The 27,649-nt window shown below is 45.6% G+C and overlaps 1 long non-coding RNA gene and 1 pseudogene across 1 annotated transcript in view; both read right to left on the bottom strand.

Annotated features, from left to right (window-relative positions):
• LOC118521678 (uncharacterized) overlaps positions 1–27,649 on the bottom strand; it is a 217,213-nt gene that overhangs the window by 68,361 nt on the left and 121,203 nt on the right. The gene's annotated exons all lie outside the window — the stretch shown is intronic.
• LOC118531539 (sodium channel protein type 10 subunit alpha-like) overlaps positions 10,955–27,649 on the bottom strand; it is a 53,867-nt pseudogene continuing 37,172 nt past the window's right edge.

The raw sequence follows: 27,649 nt of genomic DNA, 5'->3' as shown, positions 1-27,649 counted from the left end.
GTCTCGCGCACCCGCTGTGTCCTCTGTGGGATTCTCTTCAGCTCTTCCCAGGTAAACTCTTTCACTAGTGAGCAACTGTTACAGTAGATGTTCTCCGGTCAAATTACTGGTGTTTTTCTGTCTCCTGCCAGGACCCTGGATGCTACATTATTACCGTATTATGCAATGATACATAAACAGTATTGTATGAAGGCGTCATACAAATGGAAATTTGAAAAAAAATATAAACCTCCCCAAATGCAAATATATATATAAAAAAATAGAGACACAACAAATAAAACAGACAACATAAGGAGAGACAATTTATAGAGACAATCTGGTAAACTGAGGGCACACGTTTATCCTATTAAATACATGTAAATTGGTTTAACTCATCTACAAAAGGAAAAGATTTTGAGCCTGACCAACAAAGAAAAATCCAAGACTGTGTATATAAGAGACACATCTAAATCGAAGAAATTTAGAAAAAGTACAAGTAAAAATATGGACAAAGAGGTACCAGGCAAAGGCAAATAAAAAGAAAGTAAGGATAATAACCTTGGTATCCAACAAGATAGAATTTAGACAAAGCAAAGTTAAAAGACACAAAGTAGCCCACTTTATAAAACTTAAGTGTACAATTTGCAATGAAAATATACACACCAACAACTTAAGCACAAACCTAAGAGAAGTAAGAAGAGATAAATAGAAATACATAACAGGAAAATTTAACACACCTCTCTCAATAAAAGCTAGGCCAAGAACAAAAAAATAGTACAGCTGCAGAGGACCCAATCAACATAACCAATAAGCAATAAGTAGATTTTATACACATATACTGCAGAATATACATTCTTTTCAAACGTACATGGAATGATACAAAACCTCAGTACAACCCAAAGAATAAAACTAATACAAATAGGTATTCTCTGACTACTATCAGCAAAACTATAAACTAATAACAAAATCAAAAAGAAAATACCCTGCTATCCAGAAAAAAATTTTAAATCCGATTTAAAAATTATTGAATCAAGTAGAAAACACAGACCAATAGTGTAGGTTTTCTGGAGAAGAATAATGAAAATGTGGCATATCTGAATCCATTGGCATATGGCTAAAACCGTTCCCAAATAAAATGTACAGTATTAAATCTATTTACATATCTATCGATAGAAATGAAAACAAATGAAATAAGCACCCAATTCAAAAAGTTTTAAAGAGAAAAAGAAGCATAAAATAAGCCCCCAAAATTAGGCGATGACAAAATCAGAAATCAATAAGTTAGGGGGGAAAGGCAGTGGGACTAGTGTTAAACCTAAAAGCTGGTTCTTTTAAAATCTGAACAAAATAGGTAAGTCACTAGCTATCCCAATTAAGAAGACAATGGAAGAGACAAAACACAAATCTGAAATTCTGTGCAAACATATTTGAGAACCTAGGTGAAAAGCACAATATACCATAATCGACCTTAGTAGAGCCAGAAAGCTTAGCCAAGCCAATGACCACAGAAGAAGAAGGGCAATTAAGGTGTCCCCCTCAAGAAGCATTGCCGAAACATGGTTTCAAGGGAGAACTCTAACAAACCTTTAGAGATTAGATAATCCCACTGCCACATAAATTAGTCTAGATCCCAAGCAATAAAGAAAACTTCTGAAGTCTTTCCATTAAGCAAGCATAACATTAATTCCCAAACCTGATAAAGAATACTCCGAAGAGCAAACTACAGACCAGCCTCCCTTGTGAGTATCAATGCAAACGCCCTAAATATAATACTAGCAAACAGGAACCTAAGATCAATCTGTTTAAATAAACCTGAATTGGTCCTGAACTTAAATTGGAAATAACACAATGGATTCATGATGCATTTCATCTTTAAAAACAACAACATGGGGCGCCTGGGTGGCTCAGTCGTTAAGCGTCTGCCTTCGGCTCAGGTCATGATCCCGGGGTCCTGGGATCGAGCCCCACATCGGGCTCCCTGCTCTGCAGGAAGCCTGCTTCTCCCTCTCCCACTCCCCCTGCTTGTGATCCCTCTCTCACTGTGTCTCTGTCAAATAAATAAATAAAATCTTTAAAAAAATAAAAACAACAACATAAAAAATTACGGGCTCTGCTGAAAATCCTAGACACAAAGACCATCCAGCAGCACTGAGCGCGCCAAGGGCCCATTGATCTCCCAACACCATTTCCCACTGAAAGAAACCAGGATTACTCGGGGAAATGGCCGAGTCCAGGTGTGGAGAGGGAAGTGTACAGGATGAGCCTGGAATGTCTTCTGGCAGCCAGAAGCAAGGAAGATCTCAAGACCACTTGTGTGAGGTCAAAAGGGCCAGGAGAGGCTCCCACTGCCCAAAGATGAGACAACTGGATCATTGATCAAGGGAAAGCTGCAATGGCTTGGAACTCACCAGGAATATTTACATCTATGAGTTTATGATGACACCTTTAAAAACTCATCAGTCAGCTTTTGAGGAGGCTAGCAAATCAATGTATTACTTTGCAAACTACAAAAGGAGGGAAAGAATCAAGCATCTACCCTGCTTTTTCATAGTAACTGAGGGGAATTTTCTTTTTATGGAGATACTCCAACTAATTAAGTAAAGAAATTATAGAAAAAGACTATGACCACATCACTCCCTCATGAAGTAACAGCTGTAGCAATGATCATTGATGCCTGCTAGCATCACAGAGAGACAACCAGGCAGGATGTGCCTGTGATGGATGAATACACACCCACTGATGAAGGATTATTGTCCAAAGGGCCCATCTGAACCCTGAAGGCTGGTCCGCATCTTTCAGCATCAAGCATATCACTTATTGGTCATTGGCCATATGGTGGGCAGGAGAAGGGTGATCTTTTATTTTCCTCTTCTTCTTTACTTTCTGATTCAAAGAGATTTTAGGGTGCTGTAGGATCCTACATGTGGTGTGGCCACAGTTGAAAGAAATAAGTTGCATCGTTGGATTTCACAGTGCCAGAACCCCATGAGACAGGTGTTCCTTTCCAGTATTTTACAGATGAAGACAATGACTTCCCTAAAGTCTACAGCTAGTTAACTGCAGACCCAGGATTCAAAACTGGAACTTCTTTTCATTCAAGTAAGGGAGCTTGCCCACACCCCAAGTTTCCTGAATAGGAGAGTCACTTAGGATTTTTCATCCCCAGAAATGCAGCAACCTCGGGCATTCTTCCCACGGCAATGGGAAAGATCACAAAATCAGGAAAAATAAAAATACACTCACAAATTCTTTGTGAAGTTGGCATTTTATTAGAGATTTTTAAATCCCATGTCTCTAAAGGATAAGCATGTTTGTCTTGCAAAGCCTAGCTTCGTAATAAAAACAAACAAAACAAAAAATCTTGGAAACCTGTGTTGCCCTTAAGAACAAACAGTAATCATTGTTGCTACAGTCATGGAAATTCTGAATGTCTTCACCAATGCCTAATTCAAACACATCTGAATACATTTTATTTAAAAGTTCCCCCCAAAGTTGTCTCCTACTGGTTGATATCTTCAACATGTCTATTTGTTTGATTTTTAGCAATTGGCTCTCAGCATTACATAGGAATGGAAGGAGGAAGATTTGAGGTGAATTAATGAATTTCCTGAGATGTTCCATGTGTCCTTGTTTTCTGAGAATTTCTTTAAATGGTACAGGTGTTGACAAAACCAGGTACTTTAATATCTGATACTTAGCATGAGGTGACCCACCAGAACCAGCTTGATCACAAAGAGCAAACCATGCGTCTCGGCTCTCCGGAAATACCTGTCTTTATGGCGTTTTGTTGGGACGGTGTCATCTGAAGGGCAATCTAAGGGGGCTGGTTCCTGGGAGTCAGCTTTCCTCTGTACCTGTTCCAGTAAGGATTCGAAGGATGGACCCATCAGTCACAGCACCAAAGATCACCAGTTCAATAAGGAACCCAAAAGCATTCTGTTCCACTTCCTTAGACTCGTGGCGCTGAGCTGACCACGAAACTGTGAGGCCAGACTTCACCTTGAAACCACAGTGTGTGGGGACACACAGATGACAGCACAGTCTGGATGGGTAGAATCTTCTGGAAAAGTGGAGCTACCCAGAAAACTCTCCTTTTCAACTTTCTCATTTAAATATTTTAGTTCACTTCTTTGCCTTAATTTGTATAGGGAAAAGGTCACTGAAGCTTTATAAGATAACCACGTTTCTGGAGCGAGCCCAAAGGAGTTAGGGGGATGGACATCCCAGCACTGTGCCGGTAGCTGCCTAAGGAGGGAACATCCGGCTGAATGCATTGCCGTCTTTTAATGAATCCTCGGGGTAAATTCTGTTCCTCATGCTTTTCCTCTCTCTCCTGCAAAGTAGAATGCACTGAACTTTCTTTTTTGTTTCTTTGAAGGCTTCCAACAGTTGAATTCAAATAGTTTCAAGATCTCTTGCCTCTAAAAGGTGTTCTGAATGTCGGCTAAGATGAATCTCTGCACAAACCTCAGGTTCAAGGTGGAGATGAACCAGGAAATGCTATTTTAACAAGAACTGAAACGCTGGGAAAAGTTAATATTCAGAACCCAGGCTGTCAAGAGCTGTTGTGGGCAGACACTGATGGTGAAAAGACGCTTTGTTTTTATTCTCAGTAACATCTAGCAGCTGAGTACATCTTATTCAGACTTCCCAGAAAATTGAGAAAATTCACCTGCTAGTGGGATTGAGCAGAAAAAATCTGAACCTCAAAGGGGCGGTTTGCCAAAGGTCTCAGGAAAAGGAACACCGGATAGTGCAAACACAGTTCTGAATTGTTCCTAAGTTCGGGATTTCTCTAAACAGAGCCTGAGGAGCCTGTCCTGCCCGCAGGGATGTAAATATAGCCCCTCTTGCTTAAGCCAACCAGCAGGACCATTCCTTCACTCTCTCTGGGTCTCTCTTCCGCACCTGCAAAGAGACGGCCTTGGGGTCACCATCCTCCCACACCTCAGAGCCTGCAGTCCTGCCAGCCGCAGCAGAGGCCAGTGTGGTAAGGTGCAAGGTGGTCGCATGCCTTCCTTCCAGGTGAGACACGTGGCTTTGGGTCCCCGAGGGTGGCCATGCGGGGGCCACGAGCCACAGGGAAACGCTGTACTCCTTGGACGCAGGCAGTGATGGGTCTGCACCTCGGGCTCTCTCGGCCTTTGAAGCAAATCCCTTTTCTCAGACACATGCACTCCAAGCCAAAAGGAAGGCAGCATGTCCACGAGGCACTCCTGACCCTTCCTTTGCATCCTCGGGACAGCCCCGTCCCATGGGGGCAAGTGAGCCGGGCACCTAGGAAAGGCACCAGGACTGGGATCTTGCCTGGGGAAAAGTCTCAGCCGGCTGTTAGAAACTCCTGGGATACCAGCCTTTGCTCAAGAGATGTGGTCTATCACGTGCCTACAGCCTAGTAGCTACTCCCCAGGAAGAGTGCCATCTTCAAGCGCCAGTCCCAAGCCAAGGCTCTGTCCCCTGATGCCCTGGGGGCGCTCCCCTCCTGCGGGAGGCCTGCGCTCTGCAGGCAGCAAACCTTCAAAGGCACCTGGAGGACTCAGAGGCAGAGACAGAAAGGAGAGGGTGGGGACCTGGGGCCAGGTGGGGGAGGGGTGACTCACTGGGGGTTCCTGCACTGCTTCCTGGGACAGCCAGGCACCCCGGCCAGAGACAGGTGGGGTCTGCACTCACCCTCTGATCAAGTGGATCAGACGAGTATCCGGCACAACAGCGCAAGTAACACTCGAGAAGACAGGAAATGGGGCAGCAACTTTTCCAGATAACCTGTGGCAGGCACGGTCGTCGGCCTACCTGTGCTCAGGTAAGAGCCCTGCTCTGACAGGGACAATCAAGCCACAGACCAAAAGCACCTGTGCAGGTAAATGGGCCCAACTGCATTCTGGGTCCTTCTATTTTGTTGTTTTGATTTTGCTACAAAGCACAAGGAGGTGCCTCTCGGGTGTGGTTGGGAGTGTGCGGCCAAGAGCACGGGAGCAAATGAGCCACTTGTTCTGGTCAGCACCACTCCTGGGATAGGCCGGGTCAAGCTGCTGCCCGTCTGCTGCCCCGTGACCCCAGCTGGCAGGCCCCAGGCACAGCCTGCTCTGTGGTGGGAGGTGGAGAGAGCAGGGATGCGGTCCCTGAGCCACACATTCTGAAGCTGCAAGGATGTCGAGGGGCAAGAAGGATCTTCTGTGACACCTTTTGGGGGATGCCCTCTGACCCCCTTCTGAGACAGGAGGATGGAGGAGAGCAGAGGCCTTTCCAGAAGTGGTGGGACTTGGAGGGGAGCCAGGGAGCCACGGAGGGCGGCCGCTGAGCAAGGGGGTGGAGCACTTCCCAGGCTGCTGCTAATGACCAAGAAAAGACCTGCTTTCAAAGCCTGGGGTGCACGTGAGCAGAAGAGGCCAGTGAAGGTGGGGGCCACGGAGGGCAGACACGGGGCGAGCAGCTTGGCCTTCTTCAGGGATATTGGCTCTAACTACCAGGAGTCTCCCAGGAAGCACGGCGTGTCATCAGTGCTCACGAGTCTCCTCGAATGAATTAGCAGCCAGTGGTTTCCTCGTATCCAGATGGAAGCGGGGACTCTCACGTGCAGGACCTTCCCGCCTGCTTGCTATTTTATTTCCTGGGGTCACTGTTGCGTTAGCAGCCCCTAACCCGCCAGCAGCCACCCGCACATTCCATTGGCCTGGTCACGCTCCTCGGGCCCATTAACCAGCCTGGTAAAACAGGACTTAACACCAGGCCGAGCCACTTACCTGCGAGGCCAGCCTTCAGGCCCCCCCAGCAGTTGAGGAAATCATTACCACCTCACAGCACACAGCCCAGCCCGCCCTTCTGCTCTGGACATTAGCCAAATTCATGATCTTATTCATATGGGTCCTTTCTCTTTTCTTTTTGATAAGTCTGGCCAGGGGTTTATCAAGTCTGTTAATTCTTTCATAGAACAAGCTCCTGTTCCGTTGATCTGTTCTACTTATTTTATTTTTATTTCTATATCTTGATTTCTGCTCTAAACTTTATTATTTCCCTTTTCCTGCTTGATTTAGGCTTTATTTGCTGGTCTTTTTCAAGGTTCTTTAGGTATAATTTCAGGTTGTGTATATGAGACGTTTCTTGCTTCTTGAGGCCCATATTGCAATATACTTCTGAAGGCATGTTTGTTGATGCACTTGAATAAGGAGCATCTCACAAGGAGCAGTGAGGTAAATGAGTCTCATTGTCTGGGGATATATTTTGGATCTGAGCCCCCTCCCCATCAATCTAAGCAATGAGAGAGGAATCCCAGTCTTGGAGGATCACACTGGAGAGATGGACACACCCTGGGAGAGATGGAATGGGGCACATGGTGATGGACCACTGGACAGGAAAATGGGGCCAGAGAGTCTCACTTCCCATGGTGCTATTAACTATCCGCCCTGTCATGTTCTCTCCTGCCTCTAAGGGCTGAGCCATTCTGAGCCCGTGAGAAGTTCTGGCCGCACTCTCCCATAGATTTGAATCACTCCGTACACACCACTACCCACATAGCACAGTGATAGTTGGCCTCATCCTCAGGCTGAGCCCCAGCCATGGTAAGGGTGGTTTTGTTCCCAGAGATGGATCCAGAGAAGTGATCAGGGACCTCAGAGGGATGGTTCTTTATCCGGTAGATAAGGGGGTGGGGAAACCAGCCTGGGGTCTGCTAGTACCAGCCAGGGCAGTTACTGGTAGAGACTTACCCAAGCCTAGGACCACAAGTGAGTATGACCATCCCTCTTAGAGACACTGCCAGTGATGGCTCCTGGGTCACCACAATCTGACAACCTTCCCCTAAAACCAAAGGGAGATGAGCGCTGTTATGGGAGACAAGCGTCACCCTGAGACACTGTTGTTATGTGTCCCACCACAGTTGCAGAGTCCCTTCATCTGACCAGAGCCTTTAGTGAGGCACCTGAGAAGAACCACAGTCCGGGCCATGGCGGTGACCCTTACAGGACGTGGCCTCCTCAGCTTCCTGAGCTGGAGTGGGGTGTCCTTGGGAAATTTTCATGCCCTAAACCCGTTAGAAGGATAAGGTATTTCATGCCACCCCCCCTGCTTGTGCTCTCTCTCTCTGTCAAATAAATAAAATCTTAACAAAAAAAAGTCAGGGTGGTGTTTATGGTGGAGACATTTTAAGGATCCTGCAGGTTCCAGATATTTATACAGTCAGACCACTGTTCTGTCTCTTGTTTGCCTTCAGCGTTTACGTAGACTCACATAATCTGGGTCAGAGAGATTCCAGTGCCATCTCCTATGGGTGAGGCTGAGAAGCTAGCTCTGACCCTCCATCTGCCCTGGACCTCTCAGATTTGCTCCTCTCTTGTAATTGGACCACCAGCTGAACTTTGAAACTAGATCTAGTGAAATTTTCAAGGGGTAAGCCTGCATTTGCACTAAATAAATTTCTGAAAACTCTGGGCAATGCAAGCTGTGCATATTGCATCACTTTTCCAGTGGCTGCCATCATAATTTGGGAAATGCATCTGTATGGAAGTAAATGTGGGGCGTGTTAGTTTGCTAGCTGCTGTAACCAAGTACTACACACTAGGTGGCTTAAAATAATAGGAACATATTCTAGCCCAGTTCTGGAGGCCAGAGTCTGAAATCAGGGTATTGATAGGGCTATGCTGTCTCTGAAGGTTCCAGAGAAGAATCCTTCTTTGCCCTTTTCTAGTTTTTTTACTTGCCAGCGTTACTTGGCATTCCTTGGCTTGCAACCACATCACTCCAACTTCTGCCTCTGTCTTCACAAAGCTGCCTTCTCACTCTGTGTGTGTGTGCACATGGCATTCTTCTCCCCATGTGTTTATGTCCAAATTTCCCTCATGTTTTAAAGACATTTATCATTGGATTAGGGCCCACTTAATCCACTTAAGTCCTGTGTGACTGTGTTTTATTTGATTGATTCATCTGCACTCTATTTCCAAATAAGGTTCCATTTGCATGCGATTATTATTACCATGGGTTAGAACTTCAACAGAACTTTTTCTTTGGTGGGGGCGGGGGGTGGTGCACAATTCAACTTACAGCCTGGGACAAAAAATGTATTAAGAATCTCTTTAAGAATAATATCATCTACTTAATAAAACTAGTCTGATGATTGGGTACATTTAATTCTTCCACATAACATAAAAATAAGCCAGTCCCCAAGCTCTCTGTCCATCCAGCTGTCTTAGATGGCATTTTCATTGACTGCATGGGATTTTGATGTTGAAGAAGCAGCACCATCGATATCTGTGCTCCTTTGTTCAGTGCAACCCATGAGGAAGAGCCATTTTGTTGAACTCATCCTTAAGATACAAACCACACACTTAGAACATCTGACTTGTACTGGGACAGCCCAGCCCTCAGCTGTTCCATCATTGTCTTATTAACCTACACCTTTGGGTGCTGACAAACCCCAACAAACATCTTGACAGCCTTTCAGCCTCTGATGGGCCAACAATGACAGAGAAAGGAGACCAAGACCTCAGAAAATCTGTACCTATGAGGCATGTGTGGTGGACTAGTCACTAGGCTTTGTCATTATACAAATGGGAAATCTTATGAAGTGATCAAATATATGTCAACAAATTGACCCGATCCTTGTTATTGTGGCAGGAAATGTCCCAAGGGCTGATAGAAGATCATGGCTGTCATTATGATCCTTTACGTCCTATGTTGTCACACAAACTCCTTGCTCTCCTTCATCTTAAGACCCACCACATTCTTTGGACTGAATATTCTTTTCTGACAGCCCTTTCTCCACTCACTGCATAAATCCAATTAATCATTTGGGGCTTAGTTTCCATTATCTCTTGTGCTTAGAGTGTGCCTGTCATGTAATAGGTACTTAATAACATTTGCAGGATGTATTTAAGAAAATATTGAGATCCATTTTATCTTTCAGATCATCTTTTTCATAATGTCCCTTTTCTTTTGATTATACTAATTTTGGAATCTTGGCCCAAGGAGAATGTGAAAACCGTCCTTCTTAAAGCCTGACCATGAGATGTGAAACAGGTTCTGGAATGTATCCAAAAGCTACCTCTTTAGCTACATAGCAGAAAAGTCTGGCCATTGTAACTTCAGGAGAGAGTGTTTTCCTTATCTAAATTGGTGCAGAGCACCGATGAGTTGTTCTAAAACAAGAAATGGAAGGGCTATAGAGAGTGTCCGTTTTGTCTCCCACCTCCCACCACTTTTACAAGTGGGGAAACTGAGGTTCAGAGGGGAAAGAGTGTGGTGCAGGCAGCATGGCAGTTGGTGGAATACTTAGGATTAGAACAAACTTTCAGGACAGTGCTCCTTCCTGTTCCATCCAGATTCAAGCTCAAACTGCAAAATAGTATCAGTAACGCTGGAAATGAAGAAGTGATTTATGACACAATGTCAGTATCACATAACTTTTAAAAATGATTCTTTAAGATGTTACATTCGTCTTGATATACCTTTACAAATATTAATTTTAATGGCTATCTCAAAGGCCTTTCATGACATAGACCACAGGTTACCTTGGGCAGGAACAATTGTCTGGCAGCTCTCAACATGCAGTCATGCAGAATCCTAAATAACATTGTCAATCTCAGTTTGGTGTTTCACAGAGGACTAACTTGGACCTTCAGCAACATCCTTGCCATATATCTTTGGAAGTTCTGGTCCTGAGAAGTTTATCACAATAAATGGAGGCTCTGGTCACAATTAAAATAAAAGGACCAGAGACATTTTCTGGAAAGTAAGAGAATACATCACCGGATATTGAAATTCAAAAGGGTTGTCACAGTGGAGATGCTCTTGGCTTCTGACTCCTGTTGGTTTTGAGGGCTTCTCCAAAGGTGGGCACCAAATGCATTCTCTGCCCAGTTCTGACACTGTGACCGGTGGCATGCATTGATGAGGTGGTAACTGGGTGCCACCTTTAGTGGGAAAGAGTTACCACAGAGCAGAAGGTCACATCAGAACTGGTTAGGTCCATGCTGGAGTGTCCTCACTAGGGCCCAGGGGCAGTTGCTTTCTTACTGGTAGCTTCATCTTCATTCTGCATTGAGCTGGATGTGCTCATGTTGACTCGATCACTAAGGCCTCTAGTGACACTGTCGTAGGATGGTGGGAAAGATGTGGTAGATGCAGTTTCAGATTTGTCTGGGAGTGTGCAATTTTCATTTGCCATGAATACAACAAAGGCTGCACCTGGGGGTGACACAGCCTCCTCCTCAGCCCTGGGCACACCTGGGGGGTTGGAGATTGTCATGGAGTGGTGTAACACATAGCTCCGATAGGCCTTTTGAATGACAGTAGCTGAAATGTCTTCCTGCTTCCACCAGAGGGTGGTTGCTGTTGGTTCATAAGATGTTTTTGAAACATTATTTGCCATAAACTTCTCTTCAATATTTGCCTTCAGAGAATCCAACTCCCCAGATTCTCCCAGAACATTCTTAGTGAAGGCAAAAAGAATGTCCAAACAGTGAATCTTATCTCCAGGGACCAAGGGTAGGTCTATCTGGATTAATAGATTCCGATTGGGTTTTGGGATTCGCAGGGGGCCTGAAAGGGTGTCTGCAAAGGCTGAGAGGCAGAAAAGGTAATAAACTGAGGGGCCTCTGGGTCGAACTTCTCCCGGGTCTCATAGAACATGTCAAAGTCATCCTCACTCAAAGGTTCACTGCTCTCTTGCGTGGCCACATTGAAGTTCTCCAGAATCACAGCAGTGTACATGTTGACCACGATGAGGAAGGAGATGATGATGTACATGGCGAAGAAGAGGATGCCCATGGCTGGGTTCCCACAGTTCCCCCAGGAGCCATTGCTGTTGGGCAGATTGGGGTCATAGAAAGGGGGTCCTGTGTTGAAGATAAGGCTGAGGAGACCATCCCAGCCAGCTTGTGTGGTGATCTGGAAGAGGCACCGCATGCTGTTGGCAAAGGTCTGGAAGTTGAACATGTCATCGATGCCAGCCTCCCCGCTTACATGGGGGAAGCTGGCTATGCCAAAGATGGAGTAGATGAACATGACAAGGAAGAACAGCAGCCCTATGTTGAAGAGAGCAGGCAGGGGCATCATGAGGGCAAAGAGCAGTGTGCAGATTCCCTTGGCTGCTTGTATCAGCCTGAGGATGTGACCAATTTGGGCCAGGTGGGTGACTCAGAAGAATGTTGGGGAGAAGTAATTTTCAAGTGATGTAAGAACTGCAGAAAATGCCAGGCGTTTAGAAGAGGGGGAAATGATCTAATTAGTATTTGCAAGCATGAGCCTTCTTCGTCAACCTCCATGGTCAAAGCCCTATCTTCTGCAGCCTAGTTTAAGTGGAAGGGACTGCACCTTTTTCCACATGTACACAGCCCTTGTCTGGTACTGTCTATGACACAGGCCCTACTCTTCCCTGAGAATTCAGCCTTGGGACATGCTTTTTTCCTCCACCTTTTCCTGGTCCTGTGCTCTGTGAAGGCCAGGACCCCCTGTGATTCATCTTCCCATCTCCTATTGTGAAGATTGACTCAGTTCCTGGCACATGGTCCTGTGGATAATTGTACAGAGCCTGGTATTAATTATAAGGGGGCCTGAAGAGTTGAGCAACTTGCTGACAGCTAAAGTAGACAGGCTTTGAATGGCCAGCTGTCTGCATAATGGCTTTTATTTGTTTCATTCATCTCCAGCTGTGTTTGAACTCTATGTTAGGGCCTGGGGATGGGCTTGTTTAGGGTCAGTTATGGCCCTCCCACCCCCCAACTATGAACAAAGTTGGAAAGATGAAGAATGTATATGTCTCCCTATATGATATCTAACTTGAAGATTTGTGAAGCTTGATCTTGGGGCCGCGGATGCCTATTGGGACCACGAAAGATAAGATGAGGCCTTTAGGTCAGACAGGATTCAAAATCTCTCAGGACAAATGGTGAGGAGTGTGGTGGCAAGCTCTCTTTCCTTGCCAGGGTTCCCTTGACCCTCTTCCCCTACTTGCCTTTTGTCATATGAATATAGATGGTCACAGTATCGTGTTGGAAGGCGGAAGGAAATGGGACGACGTCTGGGAAGTAATTATAATATTGTATTATAAAATCTTTATGAAAGTCCCTCTCTTAAAGCAAGTTTAACTGGGATATTTTTCCACAGCATGGGGTATGTGTCTATATAACCTACTAAGATTCTGCCAGCCAACAAGTCTACATAATACTTCAAGGGAGTATGAGTCTTCATACTTGTAACAATTAGATACTCAATTCATGTTTTGGTAGTGGGAAGGAAGAAAGGGAGAGAGGAAGGGCAGAAGGATGAAGAGGTGGGTTCTTTCGCTTGTTTTCCAGGTGTCTCTATGACTGATTTCTAACCAGGGGATGGTGTTGCTGTGTAGGTCATAGGAACTGGTAGTTAAGGTGTCCCCATCATAGAATGGAGTACTTTGAGTATATTTTATTTCTATAGTGTTGTTATGGGAAGTCACATAAGCAAGCTCTTTTCTCTACTGTAATGTCAAAATGACCTTTAGAGTTTCTCACTTTGGAAAGCAAACAAACAAAACAAACCTCCCACAAAAAACCAGGAGCAACAGGAAAATAAAACAAAACAGAAAACAAAAATAAGTGTAAACCTCCCAAACAAAAAAAAAAAAACACAACCAAGGCTGTGTTTCAGCACCAGGGTGGGGAGATTGATGAAGTGCTGCCAAGTTATATTTAGATGCTATTAGCTCTTGAAGGTAAATCAATGGAAAATTAAATCTACAGCTATGCTCTGACGTGAAAAGTAAGCAGGTCATGATATAACAGGTCAGGATATATTTATAATGCAAAGTAAAGCTGGTGCACTGTCATTTGGCCTTTGTAGGGCTAAACTTTGCCTAAACCACAAGAAAGCTAAGGACATTCTCTTGCTTGTTGGTAGAAGGCAGCTAGTTCATTTGAAGGACATTAGCCTCGTCTAAATTCAGCTCTACCCTTTACAAACTGTATGACTTTGCATAACTTTCTTAACCTGTAAGGCTCAATTTTAAATGTATAAAATGAAGATAACAACACTCCTTCAGTGAGCTGCTGTGAAGATCCAAGGAGCCCAGCCCAGTTCTCAGAAGTCAGCAAGCACTCAACTGTAGTGGCTCCATTCCTCACTTTAGCTTCTGACTTTATGAGTTTTCTCTGAACACTCATTGGCCCCCAAATACTGGGCCTATCATTCAAACACCCAGACTATGCCTAAGAGCGCTGATCTCTTGGCATTGATCTTGGATTTGTCTATCATGCACATTCCCTAAGCAGACAGTTATATAAAGATTTAACTGCAGATCCTTGACTTAAGAATCTCCTTTGAACACTCTTAGTCTTTGCTCACTCTTCTGGCAATCACCTCCTTTTCCAGAAAGTATTTACTGACTCACCTCCATCATACCACCCATTCTCCTCTTTGAAGACCATCAAGATAAGGCCCACTGGAAGTTCCATCATCTTATATTCTCTGGAGGAATGACTGACTGTCCCCATCAGCCCCAAAGTTCAGGCAATGGGCTATGCACACAGTAGGTGTCTAAAAACACTTTGTGACAACATGGAGAAGGTCAATGGAAACTCTCCATTTCATAGAGAGGACAGGGGCATTTTAAATCTGCTGCTCTTGGAAAGCAGCAAATACTGGACTCCTCTAACATATAATGTATATTGAAAAAGTTTGTTGGTTGCCCTCTTGGTTTTGGAAAAAAAAAAAAAACCAGCCCAAACAACCCCAAGCAGAGTCTGGGCTTCCCCACCACCTGTGAGCCCACTTACTCCAAATGGAGAGGACCACAACAATGAAGTCAAACACATTCCAGCCGTTGGCGAAGTGATGCCGCAAGGCGAACAACTTCATGACATACTCGCCCGTGAAGACAGCCACAAAGAACTGATTGATTTTGTTAAGGATTTTTGTCTTTTCTTCACACTGCTCATCAGTCTCCACCATCATGGTGATCATGTTGAGGCAGATGAGGACCATGATGATAATGTCAAAAGCTTGTCTGATCACAATGTCAAAGACAAAGCCCTGGTACTTGTTCTGAGAAAACAAGAGATGGTCCATCAGGGCCTTTCTGGCCAACATACAAGAGGCATCTGGAGAGGCTGCCTTCTCCACAGATGGCTTTCTAAAATCTGGCTCTTATCTTCCTCACACCACATCCAAACAGAAGCCAAGTCCTGTCCTTACTCCTTCCAAAATCTTATTCTTAGGTGATCCTCCTTCAATGCCTCAATTCAAGTCCTTGTTGCCTTTCCCACCCCCTTGAAGTCACCAGGCACTTTTTCCTCACTGGTGCACCATTTGCAAGCTCTTCCCATCGCATCTCTTGGCTATCTAAATCCCAATCGTCCTGAGTGATCCATTTTTCTTAAGCCCTACTCCTTCCAGGGTGATCTCCCTAATCACCTAATCACATCACACCACATTGCCTATTTCCTCTCTCCTCCCACAGCCTTTGTAGTCAGTCTTGATTGAGTTCTGGCATTTCATGTGTGCTTCTCTTCTTCTCTACTAGATAGTGAGCTCCTTGAGGATGGGGTCATGTCTTATTTAACATTGTGTTCCCATAGTGCCTGCAGAGCATGAGTTCAAGAACTGCAAACTCAGTGGCTGCTCATTCTCCCCCACCCCAGGTACACCAGGGCAAGAGGGTAGGCCTGGAGTCCTTCTTGTTTCCCACTGTAACTTCCAGACCTTTGCTCCTCCTGCATCTTGCAAAACCCTTCCTCCTTTGAAGCTTGTGTCATCTAGGTAGTTCATCTTCACCTCTTCTTCACTGCTGCCACTTACAAACCTCCTGGTCCTTCGGCTTCATTACTGAGGAGTGAGCTTTTGGCCAGACTTGCCCACTCTTGGCTACTACCTCTTGGTTCCTTAGCTAAATCTCTAATGACCTAGCTGTTCCTAGCTTAAAGAAAAAAAAAATCTTCCTGAACCTTACATCTCCCTCCAGCTACCACCCTACTTCTCCCCCTACTTTCACAGCCAAATTCTTGAAGGCATTTTGTGCAATCACTGTTCCCACTCACTCCCCAATTCACCTCCAAATGGCTTTTGTCCCCATCCTGCCACTGAGATGGTTCTCGTTAAGATCACCAATGACCTCCAGAATGTAAGTCCAAGGGCACTTGTTTGGCATTGCTTGCCACACCTGCCACCTTGAAACTCTCCTTTCTTAGTCTCCATCATGCCTTACTTCCCTGGTTCTTTTCTTGCCTTTCTGGCTATTCTGCTTTGAGTCTTCTTTATGCAACCCTTAGATGTTAGAGCACCTCAAGTCTCAGTCCTAGGCACCCTTTGCTCATCACCCCATTCTTTCTCTCTTAGGAATCTCTCCAACCTGTGAATTGGTATGTGTGCGATTTTCGCTAATTTTTTTTTAGAATTTTGTTTATTATGTTATGTTAGTCACCATTAAGTACATCATTAGTTTTTGATGTAGTGTTCCATGATTCATTGTTTGTGTATAACACCCATTTCTTCCCTATGTCACAGGACTATAGTCTCTTTGAGGGCAGGAATTTTGTATGTGTTGCTCACTGCTCTATCCCCAGTGTCTGCCGAGTACGTGGCATGCAATAGATGCTCAGTAAATAGATGAATGAATGGATGACAGAGGGACAGCTCTGAATTACTCACACCTCAAATAAAATTAGAAGGCCACTCTATTCTATACAACAGGCAATTACTGAATGTATACTATGTGCCAGACTCTGCATGAGTGGAGGCAGAGAGGACCCTGTCATGAGTCTCATCAGGGAGCTCACAGGAGCTGCAAAGCAGACATGGGGGAGGAGGGCTGTGACAGAGGCTGGGTCTTGCTTTCTGCTTCCTGGTGGGGAGAGGTTGCTACCCTGTGGGTTAGAGCAAAGAATCAGACCCAAGCGGGTCTGCTTCTGGGCATAACTGCTGGCCCATGTCTTTTCTGGAGTGGGAGGGGGATTGAAGAGCCACTAATAACTTCTATTTCATCACTGAAAATGGTGAAAAAATAAAGGGCCGTTCATGACCACACAACTTCTAATTAAACAGAGCAGGTGACAACATTACTAAGTTGTAGGCATTGAGTTTGCCCTGGATATTTGGATGCTGGGGAATGGAGCAGCTTGCTGGCTACTCTTGGCTTAACCTGAGGGCAGGGTTCACTTCTTTGCAACCCTCAAGTGCTCTCAGAGATGATGAAGTGGGTGACTGATGATGTGATATTCTAGAGCCTATTATTTTCCTATAAAGTGAAGTATGTGAAACCTGCTTTTAGTAATTTCTATAACAGGGAATGTTATAGAATAAAATTTCCCAGTCTTGTGGAAGCTGTAGTCTTTGCTATGGATGAAGCATACAATTTAGAACTTGAGCTTTGCCAGTGGTGAGGAGGAATGTGAGTGTGTGTGTGTATGTGTGTGTGTGTGTGTGTGTGTGTATCCCAGGTTGACCCTGCTGGGAAATGGCACCCATGCACCTGTGGGTCAGAACTCCTGTGTCAATGCTCAGCTTATGTGACCAGCTCAACCTGTTGGAACTGCTAAGGGAAGAAGATGAGCATTCCAGTGCCAATAATCTAGTGAAAAGAGAGCTGGATCCGGGAAGGTGAATCTTAGGGAGGAGTGGGGATTTCTCTTTTTGCTTGTGTTTCTTTCTTGGCTCTGGACTTTGAGGAAGGCAGATGATCAGGCTTGTCCCACTGGGTGGTGGGTGCCAAGATGTTGTCTGCCATATGGATGTTGGCCAGGAGCAAGGATGGGCCAAGACTTGTGGGCCCTGGAGATCAGCCAAATGCAGTTGCTACTTGGGCCCCTGCCCTGCTAATTTCCCCTTTGGGACCCCTAAGACTTCAAAGTCTTGTTTAAACGTTCCAGCCTTGCCTCGGCTATGATAAGGGGAACAAAGGAAAAAAGTGTTGGCTATGCTTGGAACACAGTATTAAGGAGAGAGCCATATTCCTCCACTAAAGCTAGGACAATATTGATAGTTAATTAGTAATACACCCCCTTCCCATCCAAAGGGATGATGAATCTCAGAAACACAGTTGGGCTGTGAGGTCTCACTTCCCTTATCCATGTGGTGAGCCTCCCCCATTGCCAACCTTGGAAGGTCTTGGTTATGGCTTGATCAAGGGAAATGGTGATTTTGTCATAGGTCTTCCTGCCCAGCCATTGACTTCCACTCCGACTGTAGTGCCTGGAATTTCAACATTAGGTTCCTACCTTTGTATTAAGATAGTGTCCTCTCCAGAGTCCCTTTTTGAAATGCAGCTCATCCTATCCCAGTGAAATTGTCCTCCTTGAAAGGAAGAAGTTATGGTGGCCTGTGGGATTAGTTGATAAAAGTGGAGAATCTGAGATGTTATAGAGAGATTGAGCAGTGTGTAGGGCAAGGTACTAACAATTGTCATGATTTTGCCAAGGGATGTCCCTAGCACAGACTCCTTACTTTCTGGTTCAAGTGTAGATTCAGCATCAGTCCAGCCACCACTGAAGGCCAGCAGGGACTCAGCTGCTTGTTTCTCTGTAAGTCTTAGGATCCTCCTCCCCTGACTTGATGCTGATTGGCTGGGCTCAGCCATTTACCTGCATCTTTTAATTCTGAGCTTGTTCCTGCCTGACAGAGGGGTACTCCCTGAGCCTTAAGGCTCACTCAACCCCAGATATCTTGATTTGATGGGGGATTTGGAAGGAAATCTCTCTCCCTACAGAGGTCTGAACATCCTATCACCCCTCATTATAACACTTCTTATCAGAATTGACCATAGGGATACATTTATGACCACTGTTTCCAAGTAAAGTATATCCAAAGGTCATAGCATTTTTTTTCTCCCGTAAATGTTTTCAAGACTATGTGCTTATGAACTTTTTAGTAACTTATACAAACCCCATGCCTTGATTTAGAAATCCTAATGCCTTGGTCAATAGAATATATGCCTCCTTAGTTCTAGGGAAATTCCTCTCCTATGTTGTAGGTCCTTAGGCTTTGCCCTGATGGTGGTGGTGGTGGTGGGAGGGGGTCTAATGGCATAAGCACCTGTAATTTTCTTCACAGATACTGCATCTTAACCACAGAAAGGTTATGTAAATGGACAAGGTGCCATTTCCATTCTGATGGCTCAGAAATTCTTGGAAGAAGTTCCATTGTACATTTCCTACATAGCAATACTCCCTCTCAAACCTGTTCATCCACTCTCAACGGAAGCCAACTAGAGGTTTGACATTTTCCATCTTCTGGTGGAGGACTGAGAAGAACCTAGGTGATAATATGTATGGTTTGAGTGTTGCATTTCATGGGGGAATAAAAGGGCATGTCTCTTAGGGTTTTTGTGAATAAAGGAATTGAAGTGGAGTGTAGCTCTAAGTTTTGGTCAATCTTTAAACACAACAATGGGATAACTTTTGGTTCCTATTTACCATGACCATGATGGGGACCAGGATCCCAGGGGCTTGGGTTTTGGCCATTTCCTGTCTGTCTACTGTAGGCATGGGGTGGAATGTAGGGTGAGGCTGTAGATTCATTGCAACCTAGATCATGATGCATAACCACACAAACACTTCATCTCAGGGCTTTTACCACCTTTAGTATCATTTAGCCTAACCTGCTCCCAATCTTGTGATTGAACCCTAAACTGGTTGGGGAACTCAGTACTTCCCTAAACAGGTCTATTTGGAGTACCTGTAGGAGATATATTCACTCCAGAAGACAAATTTCCTTCTTTTAGACTTCTCATTCCTTGGGCCTGGGAACTCTCATTACATCACCCCCAAATTCAACCCAGATTTCTCCCTTCACAGAGAGCACTGGCCAACCCCTACTCACCATTGGAATAAGCTATCAGTTGGGTTTCCAGACACATTCTGCTTCAGGGAAGCTCTGGGGCTCACCAGGGGTCATGGGATGGGCTTCTGGGGTTTCTTGGGGCCCAGCTTCTTCATGGCATTGTAGTACTTCTTTTGCTCCTCTGTCATGAAGATGTCCTGGCCCCCTAAGTACAGGAGAGGATAACACACAACACTGTTTTTAAAGCAACAAGAACTCCCAGGAATACCAAAATCAGAGCATGCTGGAGAAGAAGAACATCTCTACCTTCTCCCTTCTCTGAAGAAAGACATGTCAAGGACAGAATCAAGCAGCGTCCTGCCCAAGGTGCCACAACCAGTGACAGAGTGGGTGGGAATGAGCCCCAGCTCTGACTCCCTGCCTGAGTCTCTGGCACAAAGCCTGTTTATTTCTCTCCTGCAGGAACCCAGAGGTACTGCATGGGCAGAGGGTGGGAAGAATTTGGGAGTAGAACCTAAGGAGAAGGTAAATATCAGTTTAAATCTGAGCCTTGCATCCAGCCTGATCATTTTAGTCAAATCCACTGGGCTTCTGGAATCATAGTTCCTGCCAGGGGCAAGAGCTTCCCTCAGGGCCTTCTGCTGCAAAGACCTTGAGATCCAAACCGTTGACCCCTTCCTGGAGAGGAGGAGCTAAGGACAGTTACTGACTTATCCAAGGGTCTTTGGAGAACTCTTGATCCATTTGCATTGCCCTCTGCTGTTACAATGCCAGAATTTCCACCATCGAAAATGCCTTCCACCTTTAGCTTTGGGTTTTCTTTGAGGACCCTCTAGACCTCCTTCATTCAACCCCCCACCTTTCACTTCCTGGCATAATTTGAATTCTTCCCATTTCCATAGCATGTTTGTGTAACTGAGTTCACTGCAAATGCTCGGGAAATGGGCTGAGATCTCTGGGATTTGAGAGGAGATTTTAAGAAAATCTGTGGATACAGAGAGCTTCCAGGGAGAGGCATCTCAGTGGGGCAGGGCAGAGGGTTGGGAGCACTGGGTAGGGCCACACTGAAAATTCTGGGCAAGGAGTCAGCAAATGTAGTACCCCCCCCCAACTTCAACCCTGGCTTATCTCATTCTATCACCTAACACGGCCAACTCCCTGGCAAGGTCGTACTCAGTTGCCTCATCTATAAAATGGGAGAAGGGATTGCTTGAATGGTCTCAAAGCCCTCTAGGGTGCTGATGACATTGACTAGCACTTCACAGCTGTCTTGCTGAGCCCCTCTGGGGCAGAGAAGGGCTGCCCAATTCTTATGCCCAGAACTCTGGCCAAGGACTTCCTATAGGTGGGAAGACTATGCCATTTGACATTTATTTTGAATTTTATTAGTATAATAGCTCAGTCTTAAACTAGTTGCTTCTTTTATTTTTTAAAATATTTTATTTATTTATTTGAGAGAGAGAGAATGAGTGAGAGAAAGAAAGAGAGAGAGAACACAAGCAGGGGGGAGGGGCAGAGGGAGAGGGAGAAGCAGACTCTCTACTGAGTGGGGAGCCCAAGGTGGCAGCTCGATCCCAGGACCCCAGGATCATGACCTGAGCTGAGGTCAGACACTTAACCGACTGAGCCACCCAGGCACCTCTAAACTATGTGCTTCTTTTTTTTTTTTTTTAAAGATTTTATTTATTTATTTATTTATTTGACAGAGAGAGACACAGCAAGAGAGGGAACACAAGCAGGGGGAGTGGGAGAGGGAGAAGCAGGCTCCTGGCTGAGCAGGGAGCCCGATGCGGGGCTCGATCCCAGGACCCTGGGATCATGACCTGAGCTGAAGGCAGACGCTTAACGACTGAGCCACCCAGGCGCCCCTAAACTATGTGCTTCTTGAACAGGCTTTTACTTTCCCCTCACCAGAATCCTATGAGTAGGTGTTATTAACTCCACTGAATGGATGAGAAAGCTGATGTTCAGAGAGTTTTTAGAAATTGCCAGGATCAGCCATCTAGTGAGTGGCTGAGTTGGGAATGCAAGCCCAGGTTTGTATGATGCTAAAACCAATGCTGGGCTCTCAGTGCTATGCTATGTGACTTATCCATAGGACCCTGTTTTTTCTTCTGGATCTCAGCTTACATTAGTCTAAAGTGGTGCTTTATCTACCTCAAAGGAATGGAGGGTGTTAAATGAAATGATTAATAGAGGGTAACAAGAAAGCATTTTATACCTTTAATGCCCTAACATTTTAATGTAAACATGAGAGGTTATCTGGGATTCGGTTCCTATTCATCAGAGTCAGCATCCATGGAGGCAAGGGTCTTCCTCCCCATCCCAAGGAGGGTTGGGATTCTGCCAACACTGGAGCTCTGGCCCTTGCTGAGGCCTCCTGACTTGGTGCTTCTGGGGGTCAGAGCTCCAGACAGAGGCAGCAAGTGCTGGAGCCCTTTCTTTCCCTGGTGATGTTTCCCAAGGGTCACGTGAGACACACCCAGCACACCTGGTTCCAGTTGGGAAGACCCGAAGCACTCTGGGAGAGTGGAAGGGGACCCAGACAGAAGCGGGGATATTGTTGACACAGAGAAATGCAGCTCTTCCAGCAGCAGCCCCAGGACACCAGGCAGGGGTGAGGGCTGCAATCAGTGTGCAAAGGCGGGTATTGGTGTTAAAGGCCAAAACTGGGCTCCTGATCAGACATGAGGGCTAGGAATAGTGTTGGCTTTAGTCATGAAGTCAGGGGACAGGGAGTGGAAGATTCACGGAAACACCCGAGCCCCACTTATCTTTTCTTTCCTGTTGATTGAAGTTGTCAATTATGACCCCAACGAAGAGACTGAGTGTGAAGAAGCCACCAAAAATGATGAAGATGATGAAGTACAAGTACATGTACACATTGTCCTCCCACTTGGGCTGCAAGTTCACCTGTGAACAGACAAGGTGAGGCATGGGGAGCAGGTGGGTGTATGTTTGTGTTCATCCCTGAGACAAGAACCTGGGTGTGGGTGGGTAGTTTATTCAGGAGTCAGGAAGCAGGACTGAGGGAGGGGGAGGGTAAGCATGAGAAAGGCCAAAGTGGCTGTTGATAAGCAGGTCATCACTGGGGGGCAACTGGCGCTCTAATGAAGTGAGGTTGGGGTTCTCCAATGAAATGTGCAGAATGCACCTCAGAATTGTACCTCTAAGGGATTGGGAAGCTGGAGCATTTATCTGCAGACTCCCCAGACTTATCTGTGAGGGTTGCCCCTGTGGACAAGGCACTGAAGAAAGTCAAGTCTCAGAGAACCAGAAGCACAGCATGGGAGTGAACTCAAGAGGTGGGCCGAAGGTATCGGGGGAGGGCATCAGCTCTGCCACAGCAGCAAAGGGTCTTTCCTCAGCAGCACCCATCTCCTCCCCCGGCTGCCATGATAATACCCTTGTTGTAGCCACCACCCCGCTCCTGCCTCTGCCCAGGGAGTGCCCTCACACACAGTCCTGGAGAGGTTATCTGACATTTTCCTCAATGGTGAGCAGGAGAACTTGAAAAGCCCAGGGAGTGTGCCTGGTAGGGGAAAAGGTGTGGTTGGCTTAAACATTCAATAGAGGGCCAGCTGGACACTGCTCCAGGGAGGGATAAGGCCAGGCTGTTGGGGGACTGCCTTATCTGGTACCAAAGCCACCTTCAGTCCATTTCAAATAGACTGATATGAGTGGGATGCACCGAGGGGGAGGCAGAAGGCACAGCAGGCTGAGACTCACATCTTGGGCATCCACAGCTGCATACACGGTGTCCATCCAGCCTTTAGAGGTTGCCTGGAAACAAGGAGCGGAGGCCACTCAGTGTCAGTGCATCGTCTACACTGAACTCCATTTTGATTCACTTGTCTGTTTTTCTCATATATCATGGGCCCCCTGGAGGCAGTTCTCTATATCTGCCAGGGCTAAGCACAGCGCCTGGCCCACCACAGCTACTCAGGGATTATTTGTTGAACCAATGCATGAACAAACAGTGGGATGTAGGAAGGTGTGGGTAACTGCATGACAAATGTATCAGCAATTGCATCAACACCTGATTGGATGAAGACAAGGTATGGATGAACAAATGGGAGTGTGAATATGTTTGCCTGTCATCACCACCAGCATTTTCTATCATTATAATAGACCTGGAATACAATTGTTACTGTCTAGGAGAGGATCTGCAGTAGAAGACTGAACAGGGGGCTATATCGTGTCTATTTTGTACAAATAGTGAATTCTAAATCATCACCTGGTACAATTGCACTGCAGGTTCATCCCTTTATTCTATGCTGCCAGCCCACACTTGTCTAATTGTACCACTATGACATTGCTTTCATGGGTAAAGCCCTTTAGCCTCATGCTAGTCTGTAGGAATAGGTAGTGACTTCAGCTCACACTGATTGCTACCCCTTGCAAAGTCTCTACATAGCAACTTCTGGAAGACACCAGACCCTCCACATTATCAAGTAGCCAAAGGAAGAGACATGGTTGATCTCCAGACTTAGCACTTGCAGAAGTGCTAGGTAACCCATTGCAACATTATCAAAGTTGACTTTCACGTTGACCTAGAAGAAGCTGCCACTGTGGTTCTGATCTTTATAGTCAGATATGTTATTCACAATAGACAAAGGCACAAGAGAAAAGCATCCATTGGTTTTCTTGATACACTGCCTAAACTTCCCCTCAAAGAAGATCACACCGATGATGCTGAAGATGAGCCAGAAGATGAGGCAGATGAGGAGGACATTCATGATGGATGGGATGGCACCCACCAGGGCATCTACCACCACCTGGGGGGAAATGCAAAAGGATCTGGAAACCTTCATGCTGGATCCCACTTCTGTCTACACTCACTTAGTCTGCTTCATGAGCCAGTGGCCTTTGGAAGCAGCAAGAGAAGTTGATTAATTAGGGCAATAACTCAGAAGACTGAGAGGCACTGGGCAGCTGAAGATGGGTTTAGATCTTCTCCCTAAACATTCTGGGCAGATTTAAGGTCTTTTCCCAGGATTGAGGAAATGGATGAACTTACAGTACACACATGCTCTTTTAGCGGTGTGAGTGTGTGTGTTGTGCTGGGACATACAGACTTCTAGGACCTTGCTTTATTCTCCTTAAATGCTATTTTAAAAGGGCTTTTAAAAATATAGTTCAAAGTATGCCTCGGTCAAGAATCAATGAAAATCGAAATCCATATTCACAAACTTGCTTATTTGTAAAGCAGCAACCTAGAGATAAAATAAAACAAATTTCAAATGATTTCAATCATAAGTTCCTAGTGTTTGTGAAGGTACAAGTGAATTTTTAAAGTCCACTTTTGTTTTTGAAGATAGGATGTCTTCTTTGAGTCCATGGTGGAAGAAAGCAAAACCTCATTTTCAGTAGAAGGGGAGGGGGACAAATTAGCAGTCCCTTGTCCCCCCAGTAATTCAAGGTCCTGGCTTGGGAGCATTCCATCGTGAGGAAGACAGTGAAGGCAGGGTGGAGGTGACAGTGATGGGCAAGGAAAGGGGTGGTTGAAAGGGAAGAATCCATAGGACCCCATGACTACGTTTTGTTGGAGAGGATGTATTCCAGTGGATGGTGGCCATGGTCCTGAGCTGATGGTGCCACCACCTTTAGTGTCAGAGAAAAGGCTCACTTGTCTTAGAAAAGTGAAAGGTTTGGGGTGTTCTGGAGATTTTGGCAAAAAGGACAATTGGCAGGGGGGAAAATGGAGGTAGGAGATGTTGAAGTGGGATCACTTCACTATGAGCGGGAAAGTGTGAGTCTGAGTGCTGATAGACATGATATTTGAGTCGAGAAGGGAAAGGGACATGAAGGAAAACCAGAGCAGTAGGACATGGCAGCACAACCAAAGTCTCAGCGGGAAGCGAGGACCCAGAGCCCACCTGTTGGGGTAGGCCCAGAGCTCAGGTTCAGGGGCATGGAGGGCATGGGAGTGGGGAAGGGGTACCAAATTTTGCAGACCAGAGCAGTTTGGAGATAGGTCTTACTTGCATACTTTTGAATCGAGACAGAGCCCACGGGGGCCTCAGGGCACGGAGGGTCCGAAGGGCTTTGACAGATGCACATCAGAATACTGCAGGATTTTCGCTATAAGGCTTGTCAGGCAGATCAGAGTGCAGGCAGAGAGCAAAAGCATTACTCTAGGTTCCAGAAGGTCCTGGTAGAAGGAGACAGGAAATCCCTCCCATGCCCTACTCTGTCCAAGCCATCATCCTGGCTTCCATCTTATTTTGAACTCCAGTGCAATGTCTAGAGAGAGTTCAGTCTCTTTCCCTTATTAAAGATTTCATTCATCACTTCTCTGAACCTCTGGGAAAGAAAAACTCAGTCTTCCACATCACCACGCTGTGGTGTGTGGGTGGTCAAGCTCCCAATGTATTATATCAACCTTCCTTTTCCCCTCCAGAGGCACCAGCCAGACTTCAACAGCCTGGAAACTCTGACTTTCAGAGACTTGGAGAGATGCTTTCCTTGGTGGGGGTTATGCTGAAAGTCTATTTTGAAGAATGCAAAGTGAGTCTCAATTGTATCTGCTCAGAAAAGTGGAGGGCAAAGAGTCCTAGTCTCGGTGGGGTTTAGTTCCCCCTCAACCCCTGATTTTTGTGTGTGTGTGTGTGGCTTTGGGTCAGTGCTCTGCTAGTCCAGGTCATATTTTCCCCTTGTATAAAATGAGGGAGTCAAAGGAAGAGTGAGTGCCATGGGTCCATGAAATCCAGCTTTGACAGATGGCTGAGATATAATGACTGGGTTGTGATGCCCTGTTGGTCTTCTTTTAAAGTGTTGAACCAAAGACTGTAAAGGACACAAATTGACATGGACAAATGGTCACACCTTCCAGGATCTTTGAAGGTGCCAAGGTAGTACCTTACGCATAGGCTTGAGCTTGCTGGAGACTGTGACCCAATCCTGGAAGATCCCAACTGCACCATGACTGGTGGGCTGAATTCAGGCTTAGCTTATCCTGGCAGCTAAGTGGGGAGGTACACCAGACCTTCAGAAAGGAAGGCGTTTGGGTGCTAGAGCCTCAAACAATGTCTAGTCTCTGAATGGGTGGCTTATTCCACCAGGACAAAGAGCTGGAATCGAAAAAAAAAAACCCTTTCTTCATCCAAGCAGGGCTCTAGACACCAGCAGGTGGCACCCAGCTGTCTGGCTGACAGAGGGTGGGGAGGTTTGGGGCCAGTTTCATGCTGGACCCTATTCAGTCTTTTGCTCAGCCCCTTGGGAAGGCTGCCTCATGTGCAAAATCTATAGTTGGAGCGATCAGGGTCTGGGGTCTCTCCATCAAAGCCCTCCACCCAAGCCCAGCTCCACTCCCTCTGCTCAGCTACTACCCTCCCAACTGGTCTCTAGTATTACATCCATTCTCCAATGCAAATTTGATTATAGTCATGTGTGTCTCTTACTCCCAGACTTCACTCATGCTTTATCACCCTCAGGTTAAGTTCCAGATTCCCTAGCCTATATTATGTAGCTGCAGACTGCTTTTTTAGCCATGTTTCACTCATATATTCTACCCAATGAAATTGTTCCCTAAATATACGTGTGTCTGTACTTTTGCTCAGGGTCATCTTTTAATTAAAACTGCCTACCCCGGTCCTCTTTGCACTTCAATGCTCCTGCTCATTTTCAAACCCACATTTAATGTCATTTCCTATATGAAGCCTTCCCAACTACTCCACCCCCACAGGCTCATGTCTCTGTGTCCCTAAGACACTAATTATTTTCAGCAGTGCTCACCACATCCCCCCCCCCCCATAATAGGTTTATTTCTCTTTGTGTGTCTTATCTGCTGAAAGATTATAGCACAAACTCCTGGAGATAGGGAGTTTTTATTTCTTGGCTTCTGCCTCTTCCAGAACATTTCATAAGACAATCCTATATTCAGTAGTCATAAATAAACATTTGATAAATTTAAGAAAAGAAAAAAGAATGTGGG

The sequence above is a fragment of the Halichoerus grypus genome, chromosome 13 (assembly GCF_964656455.1).
Source record: "Halichoerus grypus chromosome 13, mHalGry1.hap1.1, whole genome shotgun sequence".
Classification (NCBI taxonomy): domain Eukaryota; kingdom Metazoa; phylum Chordata; class Mammalia; order Carnivora; family Phocidae; genus Halichoerus; species Halichoerus grypus.
This window is presented reverse-complemented; position numbering and strand designations above follow the sequence as displayed.